The 12643-nt window shown below is 40.8% G+C and overlaps 1 protein-coding gene and 1 long non-coding RNA gene across 18 annotated transcripts in view; one reads left to right on the forward strand and one right to left on the reverse strand.

Moving 5' to 3' along the window:
- Nucleotides 1-11448, reverse strand: part of Zfand6 (zinc finger, AN1-type domain 6) — a 74972-nt gene extending 63524 nt beyond the window's left edge. For 3 of the 17 annotated variants that reach the window (NM_001360582.1, NM_001360578.1, NM_001360577.1), the window contains exon 1: nt 11178-11389. The gene's annotated coding sequence lies outside the window, so the exon portion shown is untranslated. Of the gene's footprint in view, nt 1-741; nt 842-11177 lie in introns of those variants that run through there. The other 14 variants (NM_001360580.1, NM_001360581.1, NM_022985.7 and 11 more) reach the window with 9 other exon arrangements.
- 2610206C17Rik (RIKEN cDNA 2610206C17 gene) overlaps nt 11072-12643 on the forward strand; it is an 86910-nt gene continuing 85338 nt past the window's right edge. Inside the window, exon 1 of the long non-coding RNA NR_038175.1 lies at nt 11072-11246. This is a non-coding gene — a long non-coding RNA (RIKEN cDNA 2610206C17 gene). The remainder of the gene's footprint in view (nt 11247-12643) is intronic.

Consider the following 12643-nt stretch of genomic DNA (forward strand, 5'->3'; position numbering starts at 1 on the left):
AGAGAGAGAATACTGAGGTGTGCTTCCAATTATTCAGGTTAAAAAAGGTTAAAAGATCCACATATACTTTTTTCAAGTTTTGATAGCCCACCTATAGCTCTTAAAATAAAACACTATCCGCTTCCTGTTTTAAAGGGATACTAATCCCTTCAACCTTAAAAAAATGAAATCTAAAGAAAGTTTTATTTTACTATATGTAACATTTATCAATGACTTTTCTACAGACAAAGCTAAAACTGTGAAATATTAAAATGTCAACATACTGCTAAATTTAAAATAAACTGGAGATAAAGGGGGAGTGGTACACTAAGTAAAAAAAAATCAAACACTTGGAATTTCCATTTTTTAAAAAGAACAAATTTCTCATTCTTTTAGCAAATTAACAGTTTAGATTTAAGGAAAATGACAAATAGACCTCCTTAGAATGTCATTTATAAAAACTGACAAATGACTGCTTCAACATCTGATTTAAGAGAAAAGCTTGTTAGTGAAGATGATTTTGATTCAAAGGTTTTTACTGGCACTCACATTCTAAACTAAAAATAATAATAAAGTCAAGTTTGATGCTCTGAGCACCTATTTCCTGTTCAAACAGCCCTTTTGTTCTGCTTCCCTGCTTAATTTTAATGTTCAGTTTGCATCAGAAAATAGAAACAATGACAAAGCCGAGTATACACAAAAGCATAAAGGAGCCAAAGTATAAAGTATAAGATTATTAAAAGATTAGAACAAAAATCCTACCAACAAAACCTCCACAATTTTCTGTTTGCTTCACCTCAGATTAACTTCACTTGAAGCTGTACTCCAAAGCAACCAAACCTGAATACCAAGCTCCACCTCCCGCAATTCTAGTGGCCAGAGAGTCAAATCTCCTCCCTGTTAGTGAGGCTGAGAGCTGTGATTGGATACGACTAATATCCATTATTTTAAAGAACTTTTCCTCGCTAGCAGGTTAGGTTAAACACACTAAACCCCTGGATAAGCTGGTTTCTTAAAGAAACAGGCTGTAATGTTTCAGTTTTCCCATCATAAGCAATTTGCTTTCTTTTGTTTGGGTTAAAATACAATGAAAATTCACAGAATCAACTTTCGTTTACTTGAGGATAAGCTATGCAAGATTCACACTTCTAATATAAATAATGTGGCATTTTCACAGAACCACGGATATAAAGTTATGGTCTAAACAGATTTTCCCTTTTAACAGAGTTCAAATTTTGTCTGAAAAATTGTGAGGATCTACACAAAATTCACTATAAATTTTGCTAAGAACAAACTGCGTGTGTTCTGTAAGACATAGTGAGAGGAACCATTAACTTAAGAAAAAAGAAACAGCATTTAAAAAACAAACCCTAAATGCTAAAACAAACACTCATTTCTAAGCTAAACCCTAAATGCTAAGAGCCACTTCTAAGCTATCTGTCAAATTCACTGAAACAGTCTAGGGTATCAAAACACACTATAAAATTCTCAGTGGCCCTAAAGACTGCTATTTCCTGTTAAAACTGATTATTCACGGCAAAAGGAGATCTAAAGACACAAGGCAACTTGTCTAATGGCACATTCAGGAACAAAGTTAACTTGTTTATTTCACAGTGTTAAGGATCTAACCCAGAGCCTCAAATATGCTAGACAAGCCCCCTGCCATGGGTCCCAGGTAGAAAGTTCAGGGAGGTTTCCGCCACCCTCTCCGGAGTTGTTTTACTTATTTTTGGTTTGTTTGGAACAGAGTCCTTACTATATAGCTCAGACTGGCCCAGAAGTCACTATGTTGTCTTCTAAGCAGGAGGTTGCCTTAGATTCCCAAGTGCTGGGAAGGAAGGAAATTATTATTACCAAATGTAGATGAAATGTGTGTTCCCTTTAAACTATCCAAGGTGCTGTGCATAATGGCATTTTTTACTAGACTCTTAAAGAGACATACACTACAGAGATTCTGACTTTTAAAGAAAAAATTCCTACTGTCAATTATACATGACTACATTTGCTGTACTTTATGGTTTAATTAGAATTACTTACATTTTAGTAGCTTAGCCCAAACTTTTTTTCTGACATTTTAAGCATTACCTGATTCAATAACTAGTATTTAAGATGTTTAGTAAAATACATTTTCCACTTCTACCAATACTTTAACTATAGCTGGTAAAAATAACATAAAAATAAGGCATTTTAAAGGAGTTCTTCTGATTTCCTGATTTATGAGAAAAAGTGAAGCTGGCCTTGAACTCCTCCTCCTACCTCTATCTCCTGAGTTCTAGGATTGCAAGCAAGTAGCACCATGCCTGCTACAACAGTGGGTCTTAAAATGTTTTCAATAAGCTTATGTATTAAAGAATTTTAAATTTAAATTTACTATTTTCAAAGTTCAAAATCTTTCTCAGAGAAAAATTCTATGTTTGAACAGAAAGCCAACAAAATTGTTTTGAATACAAAAAGAAGTCTTTGTAACAAACTAAAAATTCACATAATTGCAACTAGACATGAATATGGAGCAATACCCTGGTGAAGCCCAAACAGCTGCATATTCTATTATGCCCTTTAAGTGGACAAACTGAAAGAGCCAATTCACAGAAGCTTAGTCCCAAGATCCTTTGCAACAACTCATTGCTTTGAATGCCTGGCACTTCATGAGTCAAGTTCAGGTTTTCTTCCTAGTGTGAGACACTCTTGAAAAACAACATTGGAAGAGAAGTACAGGTACAATTATCAAAAAGAAAACATCTAATTTTCAGTGCAGACTGAGGAAGACAGACCAAACTTTTACAAGTGAGAGGGAAAAAAAAGTTAAAAACTGGCAAACAGGATCAGATTGGCAAGAGAGCTCAGCAAGCAAAGGCACCTGCCACTGATCCCTTCTGATCCCCAGGACCTACATGGTGGGAGGAAAGAACTGACTCCTACAAGTAGTACTCTGCCTCCATATGTACTAAGTAAGATAGATATACACTGACATGCACTGAAAATAAATATTCATTTACTTTTTTTACAATTTGGCAAGAATGGAATGAGCAGACAATTTTGAGCACCAAACAAACTACTTCTCTGGGACAATTTCCCTTCAAAGTGAATTACTTGTAAGAAAGACACTAATCATATGTTAGCACAGCGCTAATACTAACACTAGTCTATTACCAAGACAACAGAGGGAAGATGTGAGCTAACTGGGTTGGTACATGCCTGTACTCCCACCACCAGGGAGGCTGAGGCAAGAGGATAACCACAAGTGCAATGCCAGCCTTGACTACATACCAAGATTCTATCTCAAAACCACAAAAACAAAAAAGAAGAGAAAGAACATCAAGGTGATAATCATCATTTTAGGTACATGATTAAAATTAATGTGTTTTAGGCTATGTCTAAAAGCAGATGGCCACAAAAACAAGTACAAGGAAGCCATATTAAACCCAGAAGCTATGCAGTCTAAACTACATGACAACATCGCATGGTTAGAACAAAGAGTCTGCATGAAGCTGTTGAGAAGCTTTGTGTGTGACTACGCCATTTTCTAAATATCAAGTAGTCAGAGAAATATACTGTATATTCTTTATAGGAGTCCAGACATTTTCCCAAACCTAATCAGCTCAAAAAATAAATAATAAAAAAGACAATAAACCACCAATGAACAAAATAAACAACTTGGTCAGACCTGTTTTGATGAAAATAATCCTATCCAGGGCTGGGGGTGGGGAGAGACTAAAAGCACAGTTGGAAAGTACTTGCTCACTATGCACAAAGCCCTGGGATTGATCCCCAGAACCACAGGAATTTCGCTTCCAGGCACTATATACAAGGCATGCCGATAATCCTACCACTCAAAAGGTGGAAACAGGAAGATCAGACATTTATAGTCATCCTTGACTACTAATATATAGTGTCAGGCCTGTCTACACTACAAGAGACATTGTCACAAAACAAAACAAAAACAAACAACCTAAAAAGAATTGTACCCATTCTTACAAAAGCAATCCTGTCATTCTCTCTGGACAGAGCTGGTGATGTACAAAGTCAGGGAAAAAAAAAAAAAAGACACCACCCTCGACTTAAGTGTAACATGCGAGGATCAGTGAGAATAGAGTCTGAAATCAACTATCCAAGTGATAAGGAAAACAATTTTCAAAGCATACTCCCCTGGCAGACACATGTAACCTCCAGCAGTGAGAGATGTGCTTTAATTTGCAACTCTTGGTGTGGTTTATCTTCTTACCAGGGGTGGAAGAGAGCACAAAGTGTGTATGCTTAAGGGGTTGGCCATGGCCCATTCACCCATGAACTGCACACAAAGGAAACATTAAGAAAATTAAGGCAAACTACAGATAGGAAAGAATAATCCAAGCTGATAGAAACACACTCTTTAAAAAGAATCAGTAACCTGCTTTGTTTTAGGTCTATAAAAGGATTAAACAAGGTCACCAATAAGCACAAATTAAATGGGGATCAAAATAAGAAGAAAAAATGTAAGGAAAAACATTCATAATTTCACATATTAAGATGTACTGTTGAGGTTAGAAGCAAAAATTATTTAATAAAAAGGAACATGCACAAAGTAAATGTTCCATGGGTCTAAATGAAACTTCTAGATGGAGAAAAAGAAACTGCTTTTGTTTTCTTGTACCTACTTGGTTGCCTAAACTAGAAAATATAAGTAAAAGACTAAAAGACAAAGATTAATTATCAGATAGCTATCAAAAAGATTATTTTTTTTAAATCACTGCTACAAATAAAGCAATCTTACAATTAATTTTTGAAAAGTAGAAACTGAACAGATAAGTCTCTTGTCACATATCTTGCTTCTGGAGAGGATCCAAATTCAGTGTCTAGTACCAACAATTGGGTGGCTCACAAGTGCCTGTAACTCCAGGGGAGCTAGCTAACATCCTCTTCCAGGGTCCATGGGTACCTACACTCACACATTTACAACACCCTTCCCCACCTGCTGAACACATATACACATATTAGACAATAAAATCATCTTTTAAAAAGAGTCTCTTGTCTGTCAACTTACTGCCTCAGCACTATCTGAACATCATACCACTGGGTACCACTGCCTGCTGAGGATGCCAAGGTCAACAAAATGAACAAAGTCTCTACCTCTTTAGAAACTTGTGAGAAGAGTGAGAACATGTCCAAATAAAATTAACTAGAGCACGCATTTCCAATTTTCTGAGTCAAAGATTAAAATGTAAAAATTCTAACATTTAAATATATCATTATTCAATACACACTTTTTTGTTTGTTTGTTTGTTTGTAGTCCTGGCTATACTGGAACTTGCTATGTAGACCAGCCTGGCCTTGCAAAGATTTGCCTGTCTGTGCCTTTGTGGGCTGGGGATTAAAAATCACCTACCATCACATTTTGTTTTAAACGTTTATTCTTGTTTGAAAACAAATGCCAATTTTGTAGTTTAATTCTGACTTACCACATTTTAAAAGCTAGGCATGGCTATTTTAATTAAAATAATGTGATCATAAGCCACACCCTTATAAAATTAAGATTAACTTTTATTAATGCAAAAGACTCCCTATCTCTCCTATCCAGTGTAAGCCAATGGCTACTGAGCATCTACAATGTGACCAATATAAATGTGGGACTGCAGTTTAATATTGTCATTTTAACTGCTTAAACAGCCAGAGGGGTTGGTAGTTAGCAGACCAGAAGCACAGCACTGGTGCAAGAAACAAACACTAGAACCATGCTTGGTTAATGGACTCCAAGTGCTAACTGAATTCAAAAGAAATGCCTACCCTGAGTAAGCCACACAACCAACAGAAAGATTAAGGCCTATCTCCTATAACAGGAAAGAGTTCGCAAGAAAATCACAATGAGGCAAAGACTGTGTGGGTAGAGGTCTGAGTTGGCAAACAAAACAAAATAAACAACAACTAGGTAATTCATAAGAAATGATGACGAAAAATACCCAGGGCCAAAATAACATCCTTGATTAATGGAGTTCTCCAAAATAAGAACTGAGCGTGTCTCATTCACCCCTCAACCAGCAGACTCCTGTCAATCTAAATTTTCCCTCAAGAGCTAGGTCAAACCAAATATTGTATCTGATCAACTGTTACCTCTGTAGTGTTGCATGTTGAAAGTACCCAATTAGTACCTATCATATCTTTCTTTCTAAACACTTTAAAACCTAAAACTTCCTGTCTGTTGCTTTAATTGCCTACCATTCTTATACTTACAAACTCCAGGAAAGCAAGGAACACATCCTGGCCATAGCAGTACCTTCAATACTCAACACAAAGTCTGCTGTTTATCAGGTGCTCAGAGTGTTGCAAGGGAGAAAATGCAAGTACAGGAACTCACAGGGCTCAGTGCAAGCCCAGGAAAAGCCTTTGCCCACTGAGTCAGACCCAGAGTCTGACACCCAACAACCAAGATTTGGAGTGAGAGGTAGTATTAGTGCCAAACCACTAAATAAACAAAACAAAATCAAGTATGTATTCATTTTCGCATGTAAATAAAAGTGTTTTTATTATAGAGAAACACAGGGGTGGAGGGTGTTGTTGATAAATTTAAAGTTTTTGTTTGTGTGCAAATCCAAAAGTATCCACAATGAGGTGGAGATTGGGGGTGCATCTGCCAGAGGGCACATCTGGAGGTCAAAGGCCAACTACAGTGCTAGTTCTTTCCTTCCATCTTTACATGGAAACTGACGATGAAGTCTGGTCACCGGACTTCTGTGGCCTGACCCCACAGTCATATTTTTGACAGAATTTTTTAATAGCTAAACATCTAGTTATTTCAATTTCAATTTATGTAAACAACACATCTCAGAACAACAGAAATATGGATTAAAAAAATGAAACTTTAAAGAGATACTAGAGAGAGAATTGAGACGTGAAGATCCAGTTCTGCTCTTACAGAGGGTCTGAGTTCAGTTTCGGGCATACACACTCACACTAGGCAGCTCACAACCACCTGTAACTCCAGCTCCATGAGAATGCCATGCCTCTGGCCTCCAATGACACCTGCACATTCTGCACACCCTCCCCCCCAAACTGTAATAAAAATAAATACTTGAAAAGAATTTAAAGTTATCTGGGAATGAGACTACTTTAATATAAAAGCAGAGTAAAGTCATAAAAATGTAAGTGTTGCACTGACTACATATATAAGCCTGATTGTCTGAGTTTGATTCCCCAGATCCACAAAGTCATATTCTGACCTCCATAAATGTTTTATACCATGCACATATGCATGCACCAATCATCCGCAACATACATGCAATACTAACTTTTTTTAATATAAGTACTGGGCTGGAAGATGGATCAGTGGCTAGGAATGCATACTGCTCTTTTAGAGGACCTGATTTTAGATCTCAACAGCCATATCATACAACTTGACTGTAATGCCAGCTCTCAGGGGTTCAATACTCATTTCTGGACACCTCCCCACCCTCAAGAAACCAGTGTTCACTCCATGTACACACACAAACACACACACACACACACACACACTCTTACTTTTCAGATGAAATAAAAATGTAAAAGTAATAACCAAGATATTTTAAAAATTCAATGAAGTAAACAGGGGTTAGGAGAGAGGAGAAAGGAGGAAGGCCTATAAGCAAATACAAGGGAAATGAAGAGCCAGAAAAAATATTTGCAATACAGAGTAAAAGACTGCTATCCTAGACAGATAAAAGGCACAATAAAAAAGATCTTACAAGTATAAACACTGAATCATGGCCAATCTGAACTAGGACACGCTGCAGGTAGATGGTACACATCAGCTCCAGAAGTGCAAAATAGCCCACAAATAATCTCTCACATTCACCGCATATTCAAAGTACTGCATCTTAGGTTAAATCAAAATATATTTCACTGCCTTTCTCTTGTCCTAGGGCCACGAGAAAATTTTAAATTAACATGGCTCAGATTTGCAATTTGCATTCATTTCTATTGGCACAACCAGTGTAGGTTATATAAACCACAGTAAAACTGTGTCTGAATTTTATCTCATGGATCGAAAAGTCACTGAAGGACTTTGAGCCTAGGACTATCATATCTATAAACACATTCAGGGCTGGCAAGATGGCTTAAGTGGGTAAAAGTTCTTGCTGGGCAAGCCTGAGACCTGAGTTTGATCCCAAGAACCCATGTAAACATAGAAGAAACTACAAAGTTGTTCTGACCTCTACATACACACATTTCACTTCACTTTACATCATATCACATACATACACACCCACACACCCAGAGAGAGAGAGAGAGAGAGAACACACACACACACACACACACACACACACACACAAACATCTTCTAGACACTAGAGCAACCAGCACAGACTATAGGGAGCAAAACCTGAAGGAAGGGTAACAATTAGATGAGTACGATTATCATCTTCTATAAAACAAAGGAGTGGGGACATTACATTTGGAGTAAGTTTTGAAAGTGGAGCCAGCCTATCCACATTTAGAACCCTTAGAACACCTAGACTCACACTATCCTGCCTCAGTCTCTGGAGTAGCTGGGACTACAGTGGCATAAACAAGACACACACACACACACACCCTACACACTTTGATAAAAATTTTAAGAAAAAATTTGAAATGCTTATAAAGACTTTAAAATGAATGTTCATGTGCATTGACTCAGCATCGGTACCAAGACTGAATCCTAAAGAAACATGTAGTAGCTTAGGAGATACAAAATACACAGGAAGACCACAGGTATGCTTGACAAAATGTTAATTAACAATGCTTATCTGTGGAAGTACTTGTGTTCCTACACATCTTCAAAATGTGGGAGAAATCCCCAAACTCTCTGTCAGTGTGATTTGTAGTAAAATATAGAACTAAGTTTTAAAAGCAGAAGCAACTACACTATAAAAACAAAACATCTGCAAGCTACAAACATCAAAAAAATGCCCCCTAGCCAGATGTGGTGGCACACGCCTTTAATCCTATCACTGGAGACAGTTGACTGGGGGAATCTCTATGAGTTCCAGGCCAGCCTAGTCTATATAGAGAGTTCTAGGCTTTATAGTGAGACCCTATCTAAAAAAATTAAAAAGCTCCTCTCTCATGCCTTCAACAAGTTATTCAAAGCATACACACACATGCGCGCACACACACACACACACACACACACACACACACACAAAGGAGCAAAATTAAAAAATTAAAGACATTTGTCTAGAGCAAACCCTAGGACATTCTTAAACCTAAAAAATACTTCAATGTGTGGTTGACAAGTCTTGAAAAACTTAGTACACTCACATAGTCTTCTCAAAAGTGGCGGAGGGTCACGTGGGTCCTAATGTTTCCCTTAAAGGATCTGCTCTCTGACACTCTCCCTCCAACAAAGCCTGTGCCAACTAGGCAGACAAAGCTTACTCCAAGTTTCTTTTGCAAGACGGACGGTTTTAAGGCAAAGAAGACTCCTCAATAACCTGCCAGAGACTGCAGGGAGGGGAGGAGTGGTGGAGAACAGACAGGGTGGCTTCACAAAACATGGAGTTTTCTCCCACTTGCTGGTTTTGCCCTGAGAAGTACCAAAGGGTGCCAAACTTTCCACAGCCGGTTTGAAGGGATTCGGTGTAGAGATTAACAGAAATCTTAGTTCCTCATGCAAACATAGCAACTAGGAACCAGTCACAAGAACAGTGAGTCTTCCTGATTAAAGGAAGGAAGCAGAATCGTAACGTTTTCATCTCTATTTTATTACTGATTGCCTACAACTTTCTACCACGATCTACAGTATTTACTTTTCGACAGGCAACTTGGGCAACAACAGCTGCAAGAAGAAAAGTTCCCAGAGTACACTTGTTAGAAGCAAAACAAGAAACACCATCGAAACACTGGGGTGAAGGGAGGAACACAGCATTAAGAAACAATGAAATGGATGAACCACAACCATACACTATCTGTCCAAAGTTCAAAGGGCAAGGAACCTAAAGTGACACTGTTTGAAGAGATTAGTGTGTGACAAAACTAATTTTTAAAAGGCTAGAGAATGAGCAAATCCACCGAGTCTAGAATGTTTATTTACCTCAGTAAGAAACAGTAAACTGGGTTAGGCCAGATAAGAAACTCGTGAACACATACAAGTTTGAGTAATGTTCTAGTTCTGGCTCTGGAGTGAGGAGTCTGAAAGTTTATGTTTTCTCTCTTTATAGTACATTGTGTTGTGTATTCTCCCAGGACTGACCATTACTTTAAAAACTTTGTGATATAACTCATATTGTGAGTTTTGACATTAACACAGGAAAGTATGGCTGCAGTCAAAACAGCAATCAAGCCTGAAATTTTCCTATCTGTGCCTATTACCCCTCTTACATGTTTGTCTCCCCGCCCCACCCCACCCCCACCCCGAGACAGGGTTTCTCTGTGTAGCCCTGGCTGTCCTGGAACTCACTGTGTAGAACAGGCTGGAATCCGCCTGCCTCTGCCTCCCAAGTGCTGGGATTAAAGGCGTGCGCCACCACGCCCGGCTTACGTGTTTTTTAAATGTTAAAAAAAAAAAAAAAAAAAGGAAAAAGGAAAAATTAAGACAATGTCTTTTCTCCATTTAAATGTTCATGGTTTACCAAAAAATTGTCCCCGCAGGCCTGGAAATAATACATAAAACAGCAATTGCCATAAAATACTTCATAAATAATCTCAAAAGCCTACGTGGCATTTTAATTAGGAAAAGGATAAATTTCGAATATAGTTTGAAAGTGACGTTTAATTTCGGTTTTCGGAACCACTAGGTGCTGACTACCAAGCTAGTTAGCATGCACGGCTTGGAGGTGACCCCAAGGCCCCAGTTCCCACAAACGCCTGACAATTCTGGATGATGATGGCAAATCACTGAGTTCTGATAGAGTTAGATTGACTTCAGACGCCACACTCCGTGTAGCTTGTTTACGCATCCAACAGTGAGAAACTTGAAAACGCTCTCAGAGGAGCAGAGAGCTTGGAATCCCGGAGACTCCCTCTGAGCCTTCTCTAGCCTCAGCCTACCAAAGGGACGTGAGGACGCTGCCCGGCGTGCGGCAGCTGCTCCGGACTGGCCCCAGGCGCGCCCACCCCGACCCCGAGCTCAGCGCGCGCCCGGGGAGCCCGGGACCGCGCCCCACCGGGACCGCGCCCTCCGCTCGCCACTGCGAGGCCACCTGCTGCGCCGCCCGCCGCTTCCGGCTCCCAGGCCGCCCGGAGGCTGCGCCCACCGCTGCCCGCACTCCTCACCTGGCGGCGGCCCTCTCCGCCGGACGCGCTGCCGCCGCCGCCTCTCGCCGCCGCTGAGAGTGAGGACAGGTGAGGCCGCCAAACCCCCACTCGCTCCCGGCCCGCCGCCGCCGGCCCTCCGTCCGCTGTTTATTAAACTTTTCTGTTTGGCTGCTCGGCCTGTGACGCGGCCTCAAGGGAGCGCCCGCGATTGGCTCTCAACGCGCGCTGACGCGGCAGTCCCAGCCCGCTGCCTAATTATGACCGGCCCGGGCGGGGCCGCGGGCCGGAGGCGGCGTGGGGGCGGGGCCGGATCTCGGAGAGTGCTATTATTGGTCAAGGCATTTGAGGGGCGTGGCACAGAGGCGCTGCTTTTCTCTCGGCCACGCCCCTGCCTCGGCCAGGTCAGCGGGCTAGGTTAGCTTTTTGATGTTGCCTCAGGAGCAAGAGGGCTCTGGTGCAGACTTGGGGGACGGCGAGGGGATGGGGTGTCTGATGACGTAGCTCCGGGCTCTGCATCCTCCCAGGGATAGACTACCCTTGTCTAGAGCTGGTGTTCCACCTGCGTAGTTTGAGAGACGACATAGATTGAGATTCTGTTGCCCAGGCCCCTAGAAGACCAGGAGGGCCAGCCCAAAGTGCCAGGTCTGAACTCTGCCCTGTCCTGAACCACGATTTACAGAGAGCGAGACCTGAGGCGTGTGTGCTCGCTTGTGTAATACACACCTACACGCCTGGACTCGGGAAGCCCCCTGGACCTTCTCGCGGAAGCGGTAGATTCTAGTCCAGCAGCCCTGCACAGGTTGTGCGGGAGAAGTGGGGGACAGCTCTCCTGAGATTTCCCCAGCCCAAACAGGATTGCCTAGAGTCCTGTCTTTATTTGAAATTATGTTATTTTGTTAGTCTTGGGGTTGTGCCTTTTGGTGTTTTACAATGTTTATCTTTGTCACTGTGCTCTCTTTACCTATTTCCCTGAAATTTCTGCCCTATTTTTACAGTAATAGGGGCTCATGGTCACAAGGTTGAGATACGGCTAACCATGTGTGGTTTGGGCTGCTTTCTGTAATCCTGTAGAATAAGGAGGAGACAGAATAGAGGACATGGTGGAGGTCAGGTAGAATTCTTTGAAGAAAAGGTGGCATTTGAAAAATTCTTATGACTTCATGGAAAACGAAAGGAAGTGTTCCTGAAGAGGGCTTGGGAGAAACACACAATGCTCTTGTGAGGTGACAGACAAGTTTCTGGGGCAGGATATTCTAAAATAAATCACCAAAGCTAAGCCTGGCCAGCCACCGTGGCCCAGGCCTTTATACTTTCAGCATGGAGAGGCAAAGAAAAATATACCTCTGTGAGTACTAGGTCAGCCTGGTGGATATAGCAAGTTCCAGGGTGACCAGAGCTAAGTAGTGAAACCCAGGGCCAAATAAAATAAAGCTAAGCCTGCTGTTCGAAACCAGAGCAGAACAGAAGGTCCCTACCCAGGGCCT

Source organism: Mus musculus, chromosome 7 (assembly GCF_000001635.26).
Source record: "Mus musculus strain C57BL/6J chromosome 7, GRCm38.p6 C57BL/6J".
Taxonomy (NCBI): domain Eukaryota; kingdom Metazoa; phylum Chordata; class Mammalia; order Rodentia; family Muridae; genus Mus; species Mus musculus.